The sequence below is a fragment of the Diabrotica undecimpunctata genome, chromosome 6, assembly GCF_040954645.1.
Source record: "Diabrotica undecimpunctata isolate CICGRU chromosome 6, icDiaUnde3, whole genome shotgun sequence".
Lineage (NCBI taxonomy): Eukaryota > Metazoa > Arthropoda > Insecta > Coleoptera > Chrysomelidae > Diabrotica > Diabrotica undecimpunctata.
The window spans coordinates 82,123,217-82,146,859 of NC_092808.1; the positions used below are offsets into that span (position 1 = coordinate 82,123,217).

Consider the following 23,643-nt stretch of genomic DNA (forward strand, 5'->3'; position numbering starts at 1 on the left):
TTTGTTGTTTTTGGTCCATAGTCAGTTTAAATAATAGATATTCATTTTAGGAGTTGTATGTGAATATGGCTTACGAAAGAGAACAAATCAGGTTGTAACATCTTTTTGACGAAATTGTTGCTAATTCCGAACCGGAACCAGAAGATGATGACGCAAGTTTGCAAGATGATTGTTCAGAAGTTCTAGAATATGATACCAATTCAGAGGAGGATTTCTGTTAACTCATACTGAAAATCTTCTAGCCAATCTGCTAGGACAAAAAGGTGATATTAGGCGAAAATTGGTAATAAAAGAGATTTGGGGGAATGTTTTTTCACTGCAGATATTATAGAAAAAATAGTAGAATGCACCAATAAGTTCATAGCTTTGAAACGCTATGACACAGTCAATAACAGAACGGCTAGGCCAATTGATCTTATAGAATTAAAAGCTCTGTTTGGGCTGTACATATCTGGCGCTAACAAAAGCAATTATCAGAATGCTGATGATTTATTTAGAACAGATGGAAGATCAATGGAGATTTATCGCCTTACGATGTCGCTAAAGAGGTTCCAGTTCATTTTAAGACACATTCGGTTCGATGACAAAAGTACTAAGATACAAAGGCAAGAATTCGACAAGTTGGCCACGATACGTAAGATTTTTTAAGCTTCTAATTCTAATCTACCGAAGTATTACAATCTTTCAGCATATACTACGATAGATGAAAAGTTAGAAGCCTTTCGCGGGAAATGTTCATTTCAGGTTTACATACCGAATAAACCAAATCATTACGGTATACAAATATATGCTTTAGCAGACGCTGAGATATATTATACGTCCAAGATGGAAGTATATGTTGGTAGACAGCCAACAGGAAAATATTTTGTCGATACGTCAAATATGCCACTTGTACCTCGTCTGTGTGAACCAATTTGGGGAACGGGAAGGAGCGTTAGCATGGATAATTTTTTCACAAGCGTTCAGCTCGACGAATTACTTTAACGTGAACATCGTCTAACTGTTATACGAACGTTAAGAAAGAATAAACCTCAAATTCCTCTAGTTCTACAATACAATACAACAAAGGCCAGGAAAAACCAGTATGTTCGCATTTCAAGAGAAGTGTACCCTTGTATCTTATGTACCCCGAAAAGGTAAAAATATTTTAGTGTTATCTACTATGCATTACGACGACAACGTTGATAATGCAACAGGTAAATCAGAAATAATCATAGATTATAATAAGACTAAAGGAAGCGTGGATGTCATGGACAACCTCTGCGCGGCATACAATTGCCCTAGAGCAGCTCGTCGCTGGCCAATGGTCATTTTTTGCAGTTTTTTGAATGTCGCTGGGATAAATTCCTACATTATATACAAATCAAATACGGACGCACGCATTAATAGACGAAAGTTTTTGGAAGACTTAGGTTTTTAACTTACTGACGAACATATTCGCAGACGAGCCCTAGAACAAAATATTTAAAGGACAATTCGAATTCGTATGAGGTTAGTGGAAATTTGTGGCATGTAGACAAGAAATCAATCTATCCAGAGTAATATGTGTATGGAAGATGTACGTCCTGCAGTAGTAAGAAAAAACAGTGTGGCAAATATATGTGTTTAGAACATTGAACCGGACTATGCGTTGTGTGCGGTGTAGAAGAAAATGAGGAGGAAAATGGACAATAGTTTCAGTTTATGTTGGACATCTGTTGCATAATTTTATTTATTTTTTTTGTGACATTTCAACCCTTGTCTTTATGTTTGTTGATATTTTGTATTCAAAAACTTGACATGTTTTTGTAAATTGTTTGTCAATTATGTTAGTATTGCTTGTCAAATTTAACGTGATACTTGGCAGATTTGAAATTAGGCTCCACCCACGATGCGCATTCGACCATAACACAATTCATCCTTATTATTTCTTGGCCCTTCGAAGTGCAAGGTACTTGTATAGTCTGCGACAGAGTTTTTTTTATTTTACTTATGTTTAAAGTTACTGTGTGTTGAAGAAATATCGTATTACAATAGATTTGACTTTTTAAATAATTATTGTTAAGTATTTTAAATTATAAACATGGATTTTCATTCAAAATTAGAAGGAAAAGTCTTGCCTGGACAAACGAGGGAGATAATAGCAAATGTAATTATTTTTATGCAGAGAGAAGCGATGCGAAATCCGCATGTTAAAGATTTTAAAAAAGTTCAAGAGCGTGCTTCCTTAGCAACGGGAATAAGTATAGCCACTATGAAACGGATCTCTCGTAAAATAAAAAATACAGAAGAAGGTGCTTCTACATAATTTTCGACGCCTAACAAAAGAATGAGATCTGCCCCAAAATCCAACTTGGGCGATTTTGACAAAGGTTTACTTCGGCGTATAATAATAAATTATTATGTCACGGAAAAACGAGTTCCTACATTGCGACATATTGTAACAAAAAAAAATAATGAAGACAATATTTATACAGGGTCGGATGAAACTTTGAGAAAAGTGATGAGAGATATGGGATTTTCAATGGAAGAAAGCGAAGAATAACAGGAATAAGCCACATATTTTCTTATGGCATAATATTGTAATTTACTATTTTTATTGGGAATAAGCCACAATTTTAGTTTAAAATAAGTTCATTTTGAAGTTTCGAGTTCCACTTTGGAAATCGTTAACTCAAAATACGAAATACCAATAAATTAAACAAATTTTGTTTTTGTTACTTGGTAAAAAAATTCTTCTAATAATTGTATTTTATCTGACTTATTCATATTGACAACTCAGTCACTATTTGAGATATATTTTATACGATATATTTCTACAAAATCTCCTTACAAAAATAAAATATTCGGGAAAGTTAATAAAGTTATACAGTTTAGTACCTAAATACCGGATGTTGACAGCCATCCCAACGCGGCTGGTATTATTCTATTGTAAAGAAATAAACAAATTAAAATATTTATGACTTACTAAAATTTAGAACTACTGTTCTTTTATTCTTATACAGTTTACTGTAACGCAAATGTAAAGCTTTCATCTCTGCCAATATTCCGTTTATAAAATTACAGAACGAGACATTTATAAAAGTGTTCGAAAAAACTGCCGCTTCAACATGATTGAATGGTCAATATTAATGAGTCAAATAAAATATATTTATTAGAAGAATTTTTTTACCAAGTAACAAAAACAAAATATTTTGTATTTTGAGAAAAATTTCCGAAGGAAAAATTGAAACGTCAAAATAACATACAATATAGACATACCATAGAAGTTCCATTAATAAATAAGGTCACTCTCTGTAAACTTGTAGTATGGAGTGTACCAACGAGGCGAAGAGACCGAGCGCATTATGTATCTCTTTTCCTCCGAATGCGTTCTCACTTAATTTTCTACGCAAGTGGACAAATTTGTCAAGTATCACCTTAAAAGCTGTACCTAAAGAAGCCAATTTTTTTAATGTGCATTTTATCTCGAAAATTAATAAATATTGATCATTTCTTACTATATTGTTCTAAATATAGTTATATTGAATATTTAGTCACATCAAAATATTAACAGAAAATCACAACCTAAGATATTCATTATTAAAAAAGTCGGTGTCGTAGACTGACGTTACCAACTATGTTACAAGAATTCATGTTACCGGCGGGATGTAAATAACTCTCCTAAAAACGCACAAAAAACTTTGATTTTGCTTGAGAATAAGAACAATATCACAAATTTTCAGCTTTAAAAATTTGAAGAAGTTTCACTCAATTGTTATTGCAAAATCGAAATTGTTTATCCTAAAAAGCTTTTATCTCCAGCATTATTATTCGTAAACTATTAGGTCTACATAAATTCTGAAAGAATCAGATTGAAGAAAAAGGCTTGTTTTATCAAATTAAATCATTAAATAATTAAAAGGTTTATGTTAAATATTGTAAAATAGGTTTTCAAAAGTAATGTTATTTTAAGCTTATAAACAATTAAAATAACTCAGATGCAAAAATATGTAGGAAAATATGTTTTTTTTTGTATTCGTTATGTTGGCATTTTTAAACGACTTTTGAAAAAGTATATATCCTACGACCGTTAAACCCTGAGTTAGCCCTTTTTTTTCACAATTCACCGAGGATTTGGTTTATAAAGAATATCCAATTAAAAAGAACCATTGAAAGATTAAAAATCCAAGTTTAGAAAAAAAAAACAATTCCTTAAAAAATAAGCCGTCAATAATGCGCCAAAGATAAAAGGTTTAAAAGCAAAGCGATTTTACAATTTCAAAAACTGAATTCATAAATTTAAATTTATAAAAGTAACAATATATCCGGTTCTAATCAACGAAAATGGATGTTTCTTTTTAATTTGGGGTACCTCGTGGCATAGATCATAAAAATGCATTTAGTTAATTTGTGAATTATTTATTTAACCGAGTAATGTATTTAAAATAAATATTTATTTTGCAAAATTTTACTTTTCTCTTATTATTATTAGCAGAAAAGGTTATGAAATATTAAGCAACTTAAATATTTATGTATTATAGTTATAAATAATATCTTTTAACAATAAATTTTATACAAATTAATTTTTTATTTGAAAATCAAATCTATACCTCTTAATTTTTCTTGAATTATGCTTATTATTTTTAAAATTACTTTTTCTCAAAAACATTACAAATATATTTTACATAAATTAATTGTTATACCCTTTGTAAAATTATAAATAAAAATTATGGAAGTAATATGTACATATAATTCCTTCCGGTGATTATCACAGTCAATACCGGCAGTTCCAGTGAGGACGATTTTTCCGAAATGGAGTATAGACGCTAATTTCGACCTGACGTATTTAGCGTAGTTTTATTCTTTTGCGTGTATACACTTACACAGAGTTGACCAAAATGTTGAACAAAACAGTTTTTTTATCTAAATAAACAATGTTAATTTATTATTTTTAATTCTAAACATATTTTCTTTATAATTTTTGAGATTAAAAATGAAGATACTTTACTCTTGAGAAATCACATTTTTTGACAAACCTCGTAAACAACGACACATAAATATTAATAATAATATCATATTACTTTGTTAAGATTCTAAAATTAAAATAAAATACAGGGTGTGCTTTAAAAAAAGTAAAAATGTATATCATTGATTTAAATTGGCACATCCTGTAGGTATATGAATTACTAATTTAAAATCGTAGCCACTGCGGATCTACGTATTTTTGCCGAAAGAATCACTGACGGTTTCCCTAGTAGACTCCGTCTCGTTGTGACACCCTGTATAATTAAACCCTTGGCGCATAGTGGGTCATATATGGCACAATACTTAGTTTGATTCCTAACTGTTAGAGATCGAATCTTATTTTAAAGTATTTATGCATGACATGTCCATAGAAAGCACATATTTCGTATAACCGGTAATAAAGCGCTATTTCAATGAAGCAAAGCGAACTTTTATGAAAATTTCCAAATGGCCGCGGTCTGACAGCTGTTCATAAGATTTGTGCAATTTGATATTCAATTATCGAAGTTTCTACTGAATATTTTTATACAAAAAAAAGTAGCGACATCAAGTATAGACCTTCAAGAAAGAATTTCAGTATTTTCACGGATTTCTTTATATTTTGGTATTTTTTTATCAAAAATATGCTTGTGCCATTATGCCACAATATGCACTGTCGTGCAAAACTCTCTTTCATATATGGCACAATACCTATGCGTTCTGAACTTGGTATTATTATTATTTTTTTATTTTAGATAATCGATCCAAAAAGGTTTTATGGTGAAACTCTATGGTGGTAGTGGACATACCAGATAGTAGTTAAGACGAAGGGCTATCAGATTATGATATTTTCCCTATTATATTAGCCCCAGAGTCAGACTTTGAAGATGATATAATAGATAATAATGAATCAGATATTATTATCCCAAAAACGGATTTAGAAAGCAGTTCGGATAGCGAAGATGATATTTCTTTGGACGAATTATGACGTAATCTAATAAAGAATAGAAATAAAAATCATCCAACTTGGAAATAAGGAAATTTGGTAACGTCAGATGATAATATTATAAGATTTCTCGGTTCTACTGACCTACCACCTGAGTTGCAACAGGCGGATTACCCTTACGCATTTTTTAATTTTTTTTTTTTTAACAAATGAGATGATCAAAGATATAGTTTATTAAACAATATTATATTCAGTGGAAAAAAGATCTCAAAAATCTTTGAATATATATATATATATATATATATATATATATATATATATATATATATATATATATATATATATATATATATATATATATATATATAAGCGGGGATCCTACAGCTTCTGCCGCTTCCCGCATTTCGATCGCCATCTTTTTCTATCTCTCCAGGTGTCTTCATCAATGGCTCTGTCTTTCATGGTTTCCATAACACCTTGTATCCAAGACTTGGCTGGTCTTCCTCGTTTCCTTCTATTACTTGGATTGTATTCCATAGCTCTTTTTGGCCATCTGTTGTCGTCCATCCTCTGTACGTGTCCATACCATATTAACTGTCTAGTTTCTATTCTTTCAGAAGTTGTATGTACTCTAGCTGTTTTTCTTCTAATTTCAGAATTAGGTATACGTTCTACTCTTGATATACGGCAAGCTCTTCTTAGGTAGTCCATTTCAACCGTGTCAACTTTTTTCTTTCCTTTTACTGTCATTTGCCAACATTCTGCTCCATATGTAAGAATGGGCTCTACAATTACTTTGTAGATAGTCATTTTAGTTTTCATAGTAGCTATGTTGGACCAAAGTATCGAATTCAGAATTTGAACACTCTTCCTGCCTTGTTGCACTCTATAGTCTATATCTCGTTCCGTTGTTCCTTTACTGCAGATCTTCTTCTTCACGTGCCATCTCCGCGACGGAGGTTGGCAATCATCATGGCTATTCTGATCTTAGATGCTGCTGCTCTGAATAGTTCAATTGATGTGCATCCGTACCATTCCCTCAAGTTACGCAACCATGAGATTCTTCTTCTTCCTACACTTCTCTTGCCCTGGATTTTCCCTTGTATAATCAATTGAAGTAGGTTGTATCTCTCATTACGCATAACATGCCCCAGGTATTGCAGCTTTCGTGTCTTGATGGTTTCCAATACTTCCATTCTTTTGTTGATTCTTCTCATGACTTCGTTGTTTGTCACATGCTCGGTCCATGATATCTTCAAGATTCTTCTATACACCCACATTTCAAATGCTTCCAACTTTTTAGCAGTCGACGCGTTAAGTGTCCATGCTTCTATCCCATAAAGCAGAGTCGAGAAAATATAGCACCTTGCCAGCCTAACTCTCAAGTCCAATTTCAGTTCTCTTGCACACTGCAGATAATACTTCCCAAATATTTGTATTCGTAGCACCTTTTCATTTGTCTAATTTCCAAATCCGGGTCTTCGTCTTCACTGCCTATTCGCATATATTCTGTTTTAGACATATTCATACTCATCCCCCATTTTTCGTATTCATCTTTGAGCTTTCTAAGCATATAATCTGCATCTTCTTCACAGCTTGCAATTAGTACTTGATCATCTGCAAAGAACAGCGTTGTCAGATAATGGTTGTTAAGCTTCAACCCCATTCCCGTACATTTTTGTCTCCACTGGTGCAGTGCTTCTTGGATATATATTTTGAATAGGGTGGGGGAAAGACAACATCCTTGTCTCAAGCCTTTCGTTACTGTAAATACTCTTGAGAAAGTATTTCCTGTTTTTACAGTGCTTTGAGGACATTTATAGATGTTCAGTATTGCTTTTAGATATGTTTTACTAAGGTCCGTTTTCGTCAAGACACTAAATAAGAGTTTTAAAGGAACTGTATCATAAGCCTTCTCCAGATCTATAAATACCAGATGCGTAGGGAGGTTTCGAGCTGTTCGTTTTTCAATTACTTGTTGAAGGGTAAATGTGTTGTCCACGCACGATCTTCCTGCTCTGAAGCCGCTTTGTTCTTCAATTTCTTTATACTCCTCTTCTATTCTTCTTTTCAATATACGACCATATAACCTTCCCAGCGAGCTAGTTACGCTAATGCCTCTATAATTTCCGCATTATTTTCTGTCTCCCTTTTTATAAATGGGGCTAATGTGGGCCAAATTCCAATCGTCTGGAATCGTTTGGCCTTCAATTAAGCATTTATTAAAAATATTCACTAAGCTTTCCAAAAGAGCATCCGGTCCATGTTTCACCAACTCGATGGGAATGTCTCCAGGCCCGGGTGTTTTTCCATTTTTCATTTGTTTCAATTCTTTTTTCAGTTCTTCTTTGTTTATCTTATGCACCTCTAAGTTTTCTGTCATTGAGATATGGTCAGGTCTTTCCATAAATTCGTGCCTACTTTCTGTTAATAGCGTTTCGTAATATTTTTCCCACTTTTTATTTTGAATCAGGTTTATATTTCCCTCATCTTTTCTTTCTTTTCTAATACTTTTTATGAATTTCCAAGCTTGTGTCACTTTGGTTCCTCCTAAGCATCGGTCCATCTCTTCGCATTTCTCTTCCCACATTTCGTTTTTTCTTTTAGTGACTTCCTTCTTTGCTTCCCTGTTGAGTCTGCTGTAAATTCTGCGGTCTTCTGAGTCTTTCGTGGATAGCCATGTTTGATAAGCTTTTTTTTGTCTTTAATTGATTTTCCTACTTCTTCGTTCCACCACTCAGGATTTTTTCTTTTGTCAGCTTCTTCATACCCCAATGCCTCTTTGGCCGCCTGATGAATGCAATTCTTCAAAAATCTTTGAAACTTTCTGAAAATGAGCTAGAACAGTTTTGAGGAACCTATATTTATATGTGAATAGTGCAATTGCCAAACGCTAGAAGTTATTGGAACTCTAACCTGAATCATCATCTCAGATGTTATGTCATGCAATAGATGGGAAGAAATAAAACGTTTTTTACATTTTGCGAACAATAACGATGCTGTTGCTGCCGGTAATCCTAGCCATGATAAACTTTTTAAAATCCGATCGCTACTAAATAAATTAAAGAATCAGTTACTCAAAGTTCCGAAAGAGGATTTTTTAGCCATGGATGAGCAGATAATTCCAACAAAAAATATTCTTTGATAGTTGGTTCAGCAGCGTCCCATTGCAAATTTATCTAACGAAACAGGGTATGTTACCACTAGAAACAGTTAGAATAAACAGAGTGCCAAAGAGTAATATGCCAAAAGAGGCTGAATTAAAAACGAACGGCCGAGGAACTATGGTAGAGAAAGTCATCACAATTGATGGTACAAAATTATCTGTTGTTACATGGTACAACAACAAATTAGTAAACATTATATCAACATATGCTGGGAGTATGCCAACAGTTAAAGTTAAACGGTTTTCGAAAAAGGATAAGACACATAATATGTATCTAAAATCTTTTTATAATATGTATTATATTATAATGGTTCCATGTCCAAAAGCTGTCACGATCTACAACAAGCATATGGGGGGAGTAGATCTTCTAAATTCAATGTTGGGATATTATATAATTAAACTCAGATCCAAAAAATAGTCATGCGTATATTTTTCCATATTATGAATTTCATGTCTGTTAATGCGTGGATTCTTTGGAGAAGAAGTGACAATGAGCATAATAATTTAGCTCTGGCAGATTTCAAAATGCCAGTAGCAGAGTGTTTATGCAAAGTTAATAAAGCTGGATTTTATACAAAAAGGGGTCGTCCGTGTGGAGCTATGGAAAATTTACAAAACAAGAAAAGAAGGGGTCCAGCAATCGATATTCCAATGCAAGATGTACGAACAGATGGATATGGTCATCTTCCATTATGGTGTAGTGAAATGCAAATATCCCTGTGATTCAAAAAGCTTAATAAAATGCGAGAAGTGTAATGTTTTTCTTTGCTTAAAGAAATATTTTTTTTTACAACTTTCACACTGAATAGTTATAATTAGAAAGTAACAAAACGTCATCTTTTTTAATAATTTTACTTATTGAGTCTTGTTTTAATGCATAGTGTACCATATATAGGCTTACCATACGTCCCGATTTTAGAGATCGGTCCCGGAGTCCCGGTCGGTTTGTCATTTTGACCCGGTTTGACAAAACTGTGGTAATTTTGAATTTTTGAATTTTCTTACAGAATTGACTTACAGAAGGTTTTTTTCGTAAGTGTTACTAACGACACCTTAAATAAAAAGCACATCAAACTGGCACCGATTATTGTTAGATACTTTTTACCATTAGAAGGTGTACATGTGAAACTATTGAATTTTGAGTCTGTTCAGGGTGAGACATCGGAAATATTGACTCAAAATATAATTTCAACATTACGTCGTCATGACATTACAAAAAAAGTAGCTGCATTTTGTGGCGACAATTGTAATACAAATTTTGGAGGTGTGCATGGAAGAGGACGAAATAATGTTTACAGAAGACTTAAACAAGAACTCGGTGTAGATATTGTAGGAATTGGATGTGGCGCACATATTGTACACAATGCATTTCAAAATGCTGTGGATGGTTTACCAATCGAAATTGAAGCACTAGTTGTCAAAATATATAAACATTTTCATATGTACACAGTTCGATTAACTCAGTTGAAGGTATTCTGTGCATGGACAATTAAACAATTTTAACAAGACTGTACTACTCATGGAAAAAAGTGAAGCAAGTGCGACTGACATTATTTTGGAATTAAGAAGATTGAAATCTAATCTTCAAGAACGCATAGACAGCAATTTTGTACCACAAAGGGCGAAACAATTATTATTAAAGAATCTTGGTAGTAGCCAGGATATTGATAAATTTCAAACAGAAGTAACTGATTTTTACCGACGATGCATTTCATACATTGAATTGTGTGAAGACAGTTTCGGAGGAGCCGACATTTTCAAATGGATTGGACTGAATCACGTATTGAGATGGGACGAAATCGAAGGATCTGCTGAAATTATAAACAAAATACACGGTTCGGACGATTGACAATATATTAATACCGACAACCTTTTTGACGAGCTGTTACTTACGAAAGTTTTTATAGCATCAAAGAATGATGAATGGAATTCCAAATTATACGTTAATTAGTCGATACAAATTGATTATGTTGACAAATGGGTTCTACTATTTAAACATTTTCATGAACAACACATCGATACATCCAACCTGGTAAAAATGGTGCAATATATTTTGTGCTTACCAGGCACCTCCGCTCCTTTAGAGCGTGTCTTCTCGATGATGAAACATATTTGGTCGGACGATAGAAGCCGTATGTTGGAGTCTACCGTACAAGCATTACTATACTGTAAATGAAACTTTAATATGACATGTAACGATTTTTACGAAAAAATAACATTTTAATAAAAAAAGTACATACAAGTGAGAAGTGTGAATGGTACAAAAAATAGGTATTTTATTAATAAAAATTTTTGGCAGCAGCTTAATCGTTTTTTTTATACTTTACCCTATCGACCATTTATTGTCCCGGTTAAGAGTTTCGTAATTATGGTAAGCCTAACCATATACGACACACAAAAAAAAATATAAAAAACTAACCAAGTAGAATTTTTTTTATATGTTTACCGTAATCTTGAAGTCAAGTTTGTATCATAGATTTTTTTTATAAAAAATATATATGTGCAGAAAATTTTATTAAATATCGTGTGATTTGCAAAAGTCTTAAAGTTGTAAGTGTTACATTTACTTCTAATATTATTGGGTGGTTTAATGTTATCGTCCATGAGAGCCAGCGCGGTCCTATTTTGTACGTGCCGATCAAGAACGTGCGTAGCTTTGAAACAGCAACTTCTTTTGCCATAATGACAGTACTGAATTCTTCTCGTGAATCCGAGTATAGACAATACTAATTTCAGAAACACACTTCACGAAAAAATGTTTCATAAACTTTCACAACTATAAAATATATTACACAACACCTCCAGATGGAACTGCACACTGTTGACAACACTGTACACTGTAGAATTTAATATCATTTTTGATACACTTACATCTGTAACAAAAGTTACAGATGTAATCCAAAAGATTCCCATGTTAAAATGGAACTAGGCAGGACACACAGGAAGAATGAAAGACAACCGTTGGACGAAGCGAATTAATGAATGGTGACCAAGAACAAACAAGAGAAGTAGAGGCAGACCTCAAACTAGATGGACTGATGACATCAAGCGCATGGCTTGTCACGAATGGATGCAAAAAACAACAAACAGAAATGAATGGATACACCTAAGGGAAGCGTACATCTCCGATGATGACTGGAATAGCTGTTGATGATAATGAATTTGGGGCTTTAGACTTAATGATGCCAAAGGCTGTCAATTGCATAATAAATACTAATAGATAACCTAAACATAGTATCCACAAGGAAGCAAACATACTAGCCCCTGCAGACCCTGCAAAAATTCCAGAGGTTCTCGATTTTGCTGTAGTGAAAGAAATAAACGAAAAATACTTTAAACCAAAGTCTTGTTATGACTTATCCTCTGACAATTGACCAAAGTCAAAACATAACAACAGAAAGGAAATGTATATTACACAACAATAATCAAAAGAGTTATTTTAGATATCAAGTAAATAATTACATCAATTTACATATCCCACTAAAGACGGAACAGATCGAACATGCAATAGAACATTTTAATAGAGTTGTACAGGAAGCAGCATGGAGCTTAACACCATTACCTACAAACCCGCATACGAATAACAACTGTTCCTTTACAATACGGACATGAAAAAATAATTGAAAAAGGAAGGCTGAGAAAATAACTGGTTATTTTAATAACTAAAAACTAATACAGTACTGTATTTAAAAAGATAAAAACATTTACCTTAGCAATATTACTGTTAAAAAAGTCTAAAAGTCTTTGCGTAAGCTTCATTCCTCTTTTGAGACGCCAATGTTGTGCCAACGTTGACAATGAAAGACGTCTACTGACGTTGATTCTTCTTGATACTCGATGTATGCGAGAGCTGCTTCAAGGGGCTTCAACCCATCGAAATGAGAAATCTTTTGAGTTATCTCATCTGTATCTTCTTCTTCTTCGTGGTTGATGTTGGGAACTGGATCGGCAACTGCGCCATCTATCAGTTCCATTTCTTCATCTCCATTCATCCAATCGATGACGTCTTGTTTTCCGATTGGTTGTTCAACTGGTAATTGATTGGCTAAGTTGGCTATAGTATCAACTTCATAGTCTTCAAGTTTCTTTTTGAAGGTGCAGTGTTTTGTTTTCTATCTGAAATAATTTTTTTCATGATTTTTGGACTAGTGGAATAGTGGACGTCGTTCCATGCAGATGTAATGCACTTTTACGTCGTTCCAAGCAGATGTAATCCAATATCAAAAATATATTTAACCGTGATCTTCTTCAATGTGTCAATTGCAGTCAGCCCTTCATCCAACCTGTTTAGCAGTACCCGAAGAAGCCTCCGCCGATAATTCCTCTTCATTGCATCTATAACGCCTTGGTCTAAGGGTTGGATGAGAAACGTCACATTGGTTGGAAGGAACACAGCTCTTATGTTACCACTAATCAATTCACTCGCATATGGGTGGGATCGTGCGTTGACCAACAACAACAAAACTTTCGGGAGACAGATTTTTGTTTTTTTAGTTAAGCATCAATGACTGGTACAAAGTCATTAAAAACCAGTTTTTACAAATATTACAGTCCATTCACCAATTGCGTTGGTTTTTATAGGTTGTAGGTAAGCATTTCATTTGGATATTTTTGAATGCCCTTGGATTTTACTATTAAAATAAGTCTTAATTTTAATGAACCAGAAGGATTGTTGCAGATCATGATTGTAACTCTCTTTACTTTTCTTGTAACCTGGCCAGTTTCTTTATTTTTAGCAGCTAGTCTTTTCGAAGAAAGCATTTTAAAATTAAGGCCTGTCTCATTACAGTTAAATATTTGGTCTGAAGTCCATCTTTAAGAATAATGTAATTTTAAATAAAATGTTCAAATTTCAGTTAGAGTCAGTAGAAAGTTTTTCGCCCCAAATATTCAATTGTCGGATGCCATATTTCTTCTTTCATTAGTCATTCCATCCCTCTCTAGCACAACAGTTTGCTTATCCATCCATAAACTTCTTGTACAATTCAAAAGCTTTTGCTTGGAGTATTAGAAAGTTTTTCGCCCCAAATGTTCAATTGTGCCATATTTCTTCTTCCATTAGTCAATCCATCCCTCACTAGCACAAAAGTTTTCATCCATAAACTTCTTGTAGAATTCAATAGCCTTTGCTTGGAGTATTGGACCACTTATCGGGCTGCCAATCCTCTCATTTGGGAAAACCACAAGAACAACGCCTCAAAAGTTTGTTCATGGTCTCCTTTCTTCATCGTCTTCCACGCCAATCCACTACCACCACTCACACTTTGGTCGGCCTACTGTTCGATTTCCCGTTTACGCTTTCAATCTCCAACAGTTATTTCTCCAACACCTAAATCTGACTCAACCTTCTTTATTGATTCACCCTAGTCCAACCTTTTAATTGCATTCACTTTTGTTTCCAAGGATACAACTACTCTTTTTCACTTTCCACTCATATTGCACAGTAAGAGCAACAATTTTCTGACACTCGCAAAAATCAACTTGAATTCTGAGAATTCCGGCTCGACCTAACAGCGCATAACTGTTAGCAGTTGTCACTCATCAGCTACGACTTTTGTCTCGGTTAACCCAGGGGCTCGAAAATCCTAGACTCGGATAATCCAAGTCCACTGTAATGGCAGAAAAAATGCAATTATTCAGGAATGCTTACAAGAACTAAATGCAACCCAAGCCATTGACTACTCTTTGTGGAAGCCTACAAGGATCTTACGAAGGTCCTCACACCAGTAAGAACAGAAACGAGAAAATGAGCGAAAAGTCTAGAAAAACGAAGCCGAAACATTTGCGGCACATCTTAAAAAAGTTTTTACGCCAAATGACGGAAATTACTCATTACTCTGAAAAAAGATTAATTAAAACTTGAGTATAAAATATTATACAACAATCAAATCAAAAAAGGCCCTAGGATATGACCTTATTACTAGAAAAACTCTTTAGCGACTCCCAGAAAAAGGTTTCCAATTTCTGACAAAGTTATTTAACTCTATGAGATTAAGTAATTTCTCATCACAATGAAAATTGGCACAGATTACAATAATAATAAAGCTAGGTAAAGAACCAGAAAATGTAGAGTCCTACTATCCTGTTAGTCTTGTTCCAGTGGTTTCTAGTTTTTGAAAAGCTGACACTTAGTAGGCTAATACCTATACTAGAAAACAAAAATGAATACCATCACACCAATTTGGGTTAATAAAACAACATTCAACAATATAACAGGTACATAGATCTGTAGAGAAAATCAATGAAGACTTTAAAAATAATAGGGACTGTCCAGCTGTACTCCTGGACATAAGCCAGGCATTTAATAAGGTCTCTTATGTAAACTAAAACAGAATTCACCAACAAATTACTATATAATCTTTCAGTCCTATATCAGCAACAGAAACATCCAGGTAAAGTGAGAGAATGAAGACACAAGCATACAAATATAGGAGCCACATTATACCTTATACTTATTCATTGCTGACCTACTGATAGATAGAAATTTAGTTTTAATTTTAAATTTAGAAATACATAGAAAACAAAAATCACTGCACCTACTATATATTTAAACAGTAAACGAGTCCTCAAGGGGATGAAATCAAATATCTAAGTATGTACTTGGACAGAAGATTAAACTGGAGGAAGCATATATTTATTAAGCGAAAATAACTGGGTCATAAGGTGAGGAACATGTATTGGTTGTTATGCAGAAAATCAAAACTATCAACTGAAAACAAAATATTACTCTACAAATCCATTCTGAAACCAGTTTGGACCTACGGACTAGAATCGCCACACATTCCAATACTGAAAAAATACAAAGATTTCTATCCAAAATATTAAGAACAATACTAGGAGATCCATGGTTCACAACCAATAAAGCCATCCATCAACACGCTGAACTAGTGTCAAAGATGATATTAAAAAGTGATAATGATATTGCAGCAAAACTTAAAGTGCATCTGAAAGTATTAGCAAAAAGTTTGGTGTATAAACTGCATATAGTTCGAAGGTTAAAACTGAAAGTTCTGTTAGAGTTATAGTGTCAAATAGCCAATATTGAAGACTAGCTTTAAAAATGCATGTCATATGACCTCAGTCCTATGACTTATTGTCTCTTATCTACATAATCATTTAGGTTGAGATTGTATACATAATATATTCTAATAAAAGTGGGGTTAATAAAAACAATTATTTGTATGGGACTGCTTATTATGTACGGTAAAATTATTTTGGAATATACAAAATGTTCCAATACAATGTGACATCCCAAAGTTATATTGTTTCTCATACCTTATATACCTTGTAGTCTTATGTTATTTTCTGATTGTGCCAAAAATAAGATATATTTTATAAGGATTCTATATGCCCAAATACAGAGTGTTTCGAGTTATGTCACATTTTGTATAACATATATGTATAACATTAATGTTAAAAAACTGTCTTCTTTCGAATGGTATAGACATGTCCTATACCTATATGTCATAGTTTTTGCGCAATTTACCTACATATTTCTTCAATTTAAGGATAAATCAATTTTTTACAAAAACAGCATATTATGTAAACAAATTGGAGTTAAACACCTTGTTGAACTCTTAAAATATTCAAGCGCAACTACCATGACCTAAACCTTCAACTTAATACCTAATTTTCATACAATATGTTATTTTTTAGAAATGATATTAACACTGTTCCACTTATGATATTTCTACTGGTGTCATAATAGTGATAAATATAGTCATAAAGTTTTTATTAATGTAAATTGTAGTAAACTTTTTCCAAATTCGTGAACACATATAAGCACATAGATATTAATATAATCAATAGAGTTTTTACTAGTAATAAGATGAAAAATTATTAAGGAAAATTATATAAAAATAATATGTGGAGAAAAATGTAAAACAAGTGACACAATACAATAATGATGAATTTCATTCAAATGTCTTACAACAAAGGTCTAGTTATATGGAGCCGTAGAGATCAAAAGATATTTGTTACTATAGTTATTAATGGAAAGCAAGATAAAAGGATAAACTGAATGTGATCAGAAAATATTGTCATGAAAAAGAACATAAAGGCAATCTTTTAAGGTTAGTAACATTGGTACAACGCATAGAGAGTATAAATCTTTACTAAGAAGAAAATACTTAGAAGAGAAACTATGCTAAAAAAATTGTAAATCAAATTATAGGGACCATACCCGCATAAGATATAGTTATTAATTTCATACAAACACATAAGTTTTTTTCAGTTAAACTTTCGACAAACTATTTAATTGCCACATGTCTATTTCTTCTTGCTACTTTTGCCACTTATTTACTTAATTCTTAAACAAAAGAATAATGATATTATCACTATAGGGCAGTTAATATATCTTCCTGTACATGAAAAACATAGGTCATAGAAACATCATTATAAAAAACTAGTAATCGAACAATATAGAACAGAGAGGGCCGGAATAGAGAATCCTGATGTAGATTCAAATAAGCAAATAAGAAAAAATATTTTTGCTATGCTACATTTAAACATGTTTCTGAGAAAATCAATTAATTAACATATTCTCCAAATTAATAATATTTGTCCTACTGGAATCACTTAAATAGCTAAATTGTATGTATGTAAGTAGGAAAGCATAAGTTTCAGACACAGCATCATGATTTCAAAAGCAAAGAGATTGTGGTGTACCATAGATGCTATAAGTGGTATTTTTAAGGTTGAAAACTTGGTCTAGCTCAAAATCTAATAAACTAGTAAAATTACATTTATAAGAAGTACTTGTACAATAAAGGAAAGTTTAAAAAATTATAAAAATACTGAGGTTTATAAAATATAAACTATTTAGGTAATATATAAATTACTATATTTTTCAAATATTTTCTTTGCTTAATTACAGTGTTTTGTTACCAATCCACAATTATCAATTATTGGTTTATAAGAACTCAGCTCTAAGGTTGATCTGCTCAAACTCTAAAAGGTATTGAATGTTCCACATAAAATCATCAATGTCGTCATAAGGGAAACGGTGATGACGTCATAGCTAAAAAATAAATATTTCGATATGCAAACAAAAATAAACAATCTACTAAGTATTTATAGCTAGATGTAAACTTAAAATCTTAGAAAGAAAATATATTTTTGTCTGTATAGAAGTAATGCTACCGGTTTTTGTTGAATAAAGATGTTAATTTATGATTAATTCATGTGTATTTGAAATAATATAAACATTGTTTTATTTGTAAACTTGTAATAGATAAAGAACACAAAAAACACCAAACAACAACAAACTAATACTATTTATTTTACAAAGCTGAGTGCACACCCACTTTAAATACAACACATGCACATTTCACTGTGGGTCTTCTTCACAAGCAACTAATACAGCATTACCTGTTTAACAAGAGGAAGAAGAGTCTGTTCTATACTACGAGTTTTTATTTCTAATAGATCAAAATTTGTTGAACCTAACTCTGCCATTTTCTACACTAACGAACATCTTTATTTCGTACATAAATCTTTCCCATAATCTTGTCTTTCTTTAATTCATTCATAACCTTGTCATTTTCACTCGTACTAGTGGATAATCAGCTGTTCACTCCCATTGTACCATGGTTCACTCCAATGCCCTATGTCGAAATTTAGATCCAGGTGTATGTTTCGCCATCTATATTCTAGTAGTCCAATTCTCAGCAGTGTATTGCCGGTTTCTTATTTAAGTAATAGTATAACTTATTTATTATTTACAAGTTTATAAGGTCTAAAAAATAAAACAGGCTTAAAAGTCAACGTAAAAACACATTCTTTGGCTTTAACAACAGTTATTTTACATATTAGTAGCTAATTTACAGTGTATATCACAGACTTGCGCCAACTGTAGGCAACGTACAGTTAGTAATTGCATTGTTGCCTGAGTGTCAATATTCTTTTAATAAATCCTAATCATGAATAAACTTAGATAAATTTGTACATACCAGATGAGGTAAGGATATTTTCGAAAAGACCAAAAGTTGAAAAACCTAGGTAATTCGTTGTCCCCCTGTTTTCACTTTCCCCCTGTGTTGAAGTGTGCAAATATTAGTGGCAGTTAGTATCTACAACAAAGATTCAGTTAACATTCTTAAAATATTAAGATTACATTAGTATAGAAATGTATTAAAAATATAACTATAACGAATTCAATTATAATGATCAAAAACACTATTATAAGTGAATATCAGCAACTATTGAAAATTTTGCAGCTCGTTGAGTTAAATCGGAAATCTACATATTTTTGTGATTATCAATAAAGTTTACCCCTTCATTTTTTACGGCTTAAAAAATTCTTTTCATAATAGGCCTTTTTACTTATGATTCAATACTTTGGTGGTAACAGATTTCTTTGCAAGTTGGTAGGACCTCTCTCACCACCCTACAAAGACAAGCGCTTATAAATATTACAGGAACGGCATCTTTAGAGGATATCACGGGTATCCCTACGCTGCAATTATATATTTCGGCGGTAGACTTTATGACCAATAGCCACACAAATATTACTGTGACTAGACTTGAAGAATTCATCTTTATGATGAACTCAGATATGATGACACCAGATAAATCTTCACTAAGAAAATTGACACATCTATACAATCTAGAGAACAAAAAGTCCCAAATATTAATGGAGACTTAAAATGGTTTATTTGTAGATACTGGTACTGGATCAGGAGTTTTTGGGCAAACATATAATTATGGTAAGTCTTACAGCCTAGTTCATTATACAACTACTGTGTTAATAAAATCATAGATTGAGACCCCAAAGCAAAGAAAACCAACATTTATATAGATAGCCAACCGGCTATTCTGGTAGTAAATGACCCACTCACGTATTCAAAACATGTGAGGAACTGTAAAGGATCGATTCCGACCTACAACGCGACCAGCACCTACTCAAACTAGGCAAGGTTTGAGTAGGTGCTGGCCGCACCATTTAGGCACGCATTCAGGAATCCTGAGGCACCGATCAACTGATTCAGTTGAACTGAAGTTTGAACTAGAAGAGATCCTATAAAACTAATAATAAGAAAACTGTTGGCCTTCGTTGAGGTGACAGGACCTAGAGTTTTATAGAAAAAACAAAGTATGGTACAAAGGTTTTACCACCAAGTTCCAGAAGTTAGTGAGTATTGTTTGAACCAAGAAAAAGAAAAGAAATATATCTTTTTGTATATCACATTATCGAAAAAATAATTGATCGAACCTTTGGAAATTGGAAGTTATTGCATAAATAATATTGCTTAATATTTTTACAATACAATTTTCGAAATGGTTTAAAGCGTTCACCAGGAGATTTTTTATAAGCTTCACGAACAATGCAGATCAAGCTGAATTCTTAAGATACGTTCATTAAGTGTAGACGCTTTCCTTAGACTAATTTATATGACGCATTTACAGAATGAAATTAGTTAGTTGGCATTGTTTCATCAACACTTTGTGGGAGACCCGTAACTCTTCAAGTTTTATCGAATTACTAGATATATACATACATTGTAAATCATCTACACTTGAAATTGTTAGTGGAAATTATGTTATTTCAAAATGTAAATTATTAGACTTTTCTATAGGTATTGATAAGTGGAATATAATTGTTTTAACTAAGGACTTTATAAAATTGGCTCTATTATTGTATTAACAATTACCAACAATTTTAATCATTATAAATAAAAAATGGATACAATCTCTTAATATTTATGAGTCCATAGTGCTTTTGACTTTCAATTATTTTTCTATTTTTTATATCTTTGTTTATTCCTAAATTTATTGATGCTTTTTGATTAAGTGTTTAATTTTGAATTGTATGTTAGCTAAATATTGAAACACGGAAAAAATGAACTATAAGTTGCATATATTTGGCGGTACTCATCTCACTAAATGAACAACCGCATTTTACATAATTGCATTATTGCATAATATTTGGACGATTTTCACATTCTCAAATGAGTTTGTCATAATTAAATCTTGCTGTTTGTGTTTAGCAGTGTTGAAATTTACATTACAAATAAAGCATACGAAATCAAAAGCAATAAGGTATTTAAAAAGTAATACTTAACAATTACAAAAAAAAGAAAAAGTAAATAGTTTTAAAACGGTTTTTAAAAGTAAATAATAAAATGTCAGTATAAATAATAAAAACAAAATTTGTTTTACTAATGTTTGTTAATAAAGTTAAAAAGACATCTCTGTTGCAATCTGGAATCTGGAATCTGGCAACTGGCGCTTTGCCAGTGTCACGTTTTGCTTTGAGTGTTCTGACTCTATTGCCAAATCTATCCGCGAATTTATCAAAGAACAATTGCCAAAAAAAGTTCTAATTAATTACAATTAATATCAAACAAAACAAATAGTAATTCATTAATGTTTTACATAAGGTACAAAATTGCAGAATCCATAAATTAATATAATAAAAATTTACATTTTAAAAGCTCTATCTCTTTGTATTTGAAGCATATAACATATACATTATCAGGATTTGGCAACACTGCCAACGCTATTTTTCGTTCTGTGAAACTTAATGGACTGACAGCTAATTTCATGGTGTTATTTTCACTGGAACCAAATGTGAAAAACGTCCTAATATTTTTATGCTATAACATTATCGTCATATAATTATGTATCATCATTTAGAATAAATTGAGCTGACTTATTCACTCTAGCATATATTGTGATTACATAATTAAAAAAACAAACGAAAACGAAAAGAAGTAGACCAATACCAATGACCAATTGACAGTTGGCAAATGACAGAATTGTAATTTCTCTTTTAAATTTTCAGAAACAGGTAATTCCAATTTAAATACTGATTTACATAAAATCGGGATATGTTTTCTTAAATTTGTAAGTATTTTATTATCAATATTCACTATCTATTTTATAATTCGGAAAGTATGACCAACATAACCTAACATGTTATTTTTAGATGGCCCTAGGAATTGGTCGTCTAATTAAGAGATACTGCATTGTAACAACATTACCTCTAATTGTGGTGAGTAGTATTTACGCGGATTATAACCGTACTCAACTATTTAAGGCTAAAATCAGAAAAGAAAATGTTCTATCCAATTATTCCTAAAGGAATAGGCTGGGCAGTCTTTCCAGCTGTTGGTTTTGCTATAGGCTGGTACTTAGATAAGCAAGAAACAGAACGACTTTCTCTCTTCCGAGATAAGAGCGCCCTTTATGGTAGAGTACTCAAGGAAGGAGAGAAACCTAGCTGGTAATTGTAGATAAATTTGTAGTAATATAGTATGTAAATATTATAACATTGTTTTATTTCTTCCTTTCTCTTAAGTCTGCATTCATTTATCTAGAGAGCTGGTTATATAGTTCAGTGATACAACATTTTAAGAACAGATACATTGGAATTTATTGATAACTGATCTTGCTTATTACATAACTTAGTAGTAATGTTTAAAAATAATGTATATAGACATAGTGTATGTGTATGAATTGTAATGGAACTTTTTACATTAAAACTGGATGTTAGGTGTAGTATTCATTTTTCTATTCCAATGTTTTAAGTCTAAAAGCGATTCATACATTGCCAAAGTTATCAGCTGTATGTTTGTAGTTTCATTTTGTCTAATTATGAACTATTGTGTTTTTAGTTGGTTTTACATAGAGACAGGCTGTTTATATATATATATATTATATATATATATATATATATATATATATATATATATATATATGTATATATATATATATATATATATATATATATATATATATATATATATATATATATATATATATATATATATATATATATATATATATATATATATATATATATATATATATATATATATATATATATATATATATATATATATATATATATATATATATATATATATATATATATATATATATATATATATATATATATATATATACATATATATATATATATATATATATATATATATATATATATATATATATATATATATATATATATATATATATATATATATATATATATATATATATATATATATATATATATATATATATATATATATATATATATATATTGCCACTCTTATTAAGAGCTCTCAGATTTGCTTACTGCAGTTAATCTCTCCGCATTCTTAAGTAAAGTTATACAACAGTATGCTGTATGACTTTACGTTTGTCACAATTTTCTTCCACTCATTTCGATCTGTGTATAGTTACATCCAGTTTCTCACTTTCAGGATTTAAATATCCCTCTGTGGGTCTTTCCATTTCTGGCTTCCATCTGGTGACCTTCTTAATAAGTAGGTATTTTTTTGTTCTGTCTATGTGTTCCAGCCATCTCAGTCTACACTTAAATAAATCTAACTGTATCTTCTCCTTTCATTATGTCTCTCGGTTTATTTTTCTTCTCATTTCTCTATTTTCCATTCTTATCGAGCCCATAATTCTTCTGAGGATTGTCCTTTTGAATATTCTTAATCTTTCTTCATCTTGGCACATTGTCTCAGCTGCATATGTATCTATTGGTCTGATTGCAACTCTGTATATTTTCAGTTTTGTATTTCTGAATAAGTTCTTGTCCTTCATTACCCTA

At 31.8% G+C, this 23,643-nt stretch overlaps 2 long non-coding RNA genes across 2 annotated transcripts; one reads left to right on the plus strand and one right to left on the minus strand.

The window, feature by feature from the left end:
- Positions 1 to 17,902: 17,902 nt before the first annotated feature.
- Positions 17,903 to 18,652, minus strand: LOC140442699 (uncharacterized). The gene is made up of 2 exons (XR_011951117.1): positions 18,447 to 18,652; positions 17,903 to 18,096 (listed from the first exon to the last, which is right to left on the minus strand). It is a non-coding gene; the product is annotated as an uncharacterized lncRNA (long non-coding RNA).
- Positions 18,653 to 21,586: 2,934 nt separating this feature from the next.
- Positions 21,587 to 22,123, plus strand: LOC140442700 (uncharacterized). The gene is made up of 2 exons (XR_011951118.1): positions 21,587 to 21,923; positions 22,006 to 22,123. It is a non-coding gene; the product is annotated as an uncharacterized lncRNA (long non-coding RNA).
- Positions 22,124 to 23,643: the final 1,520 nt, after the last annotated feature.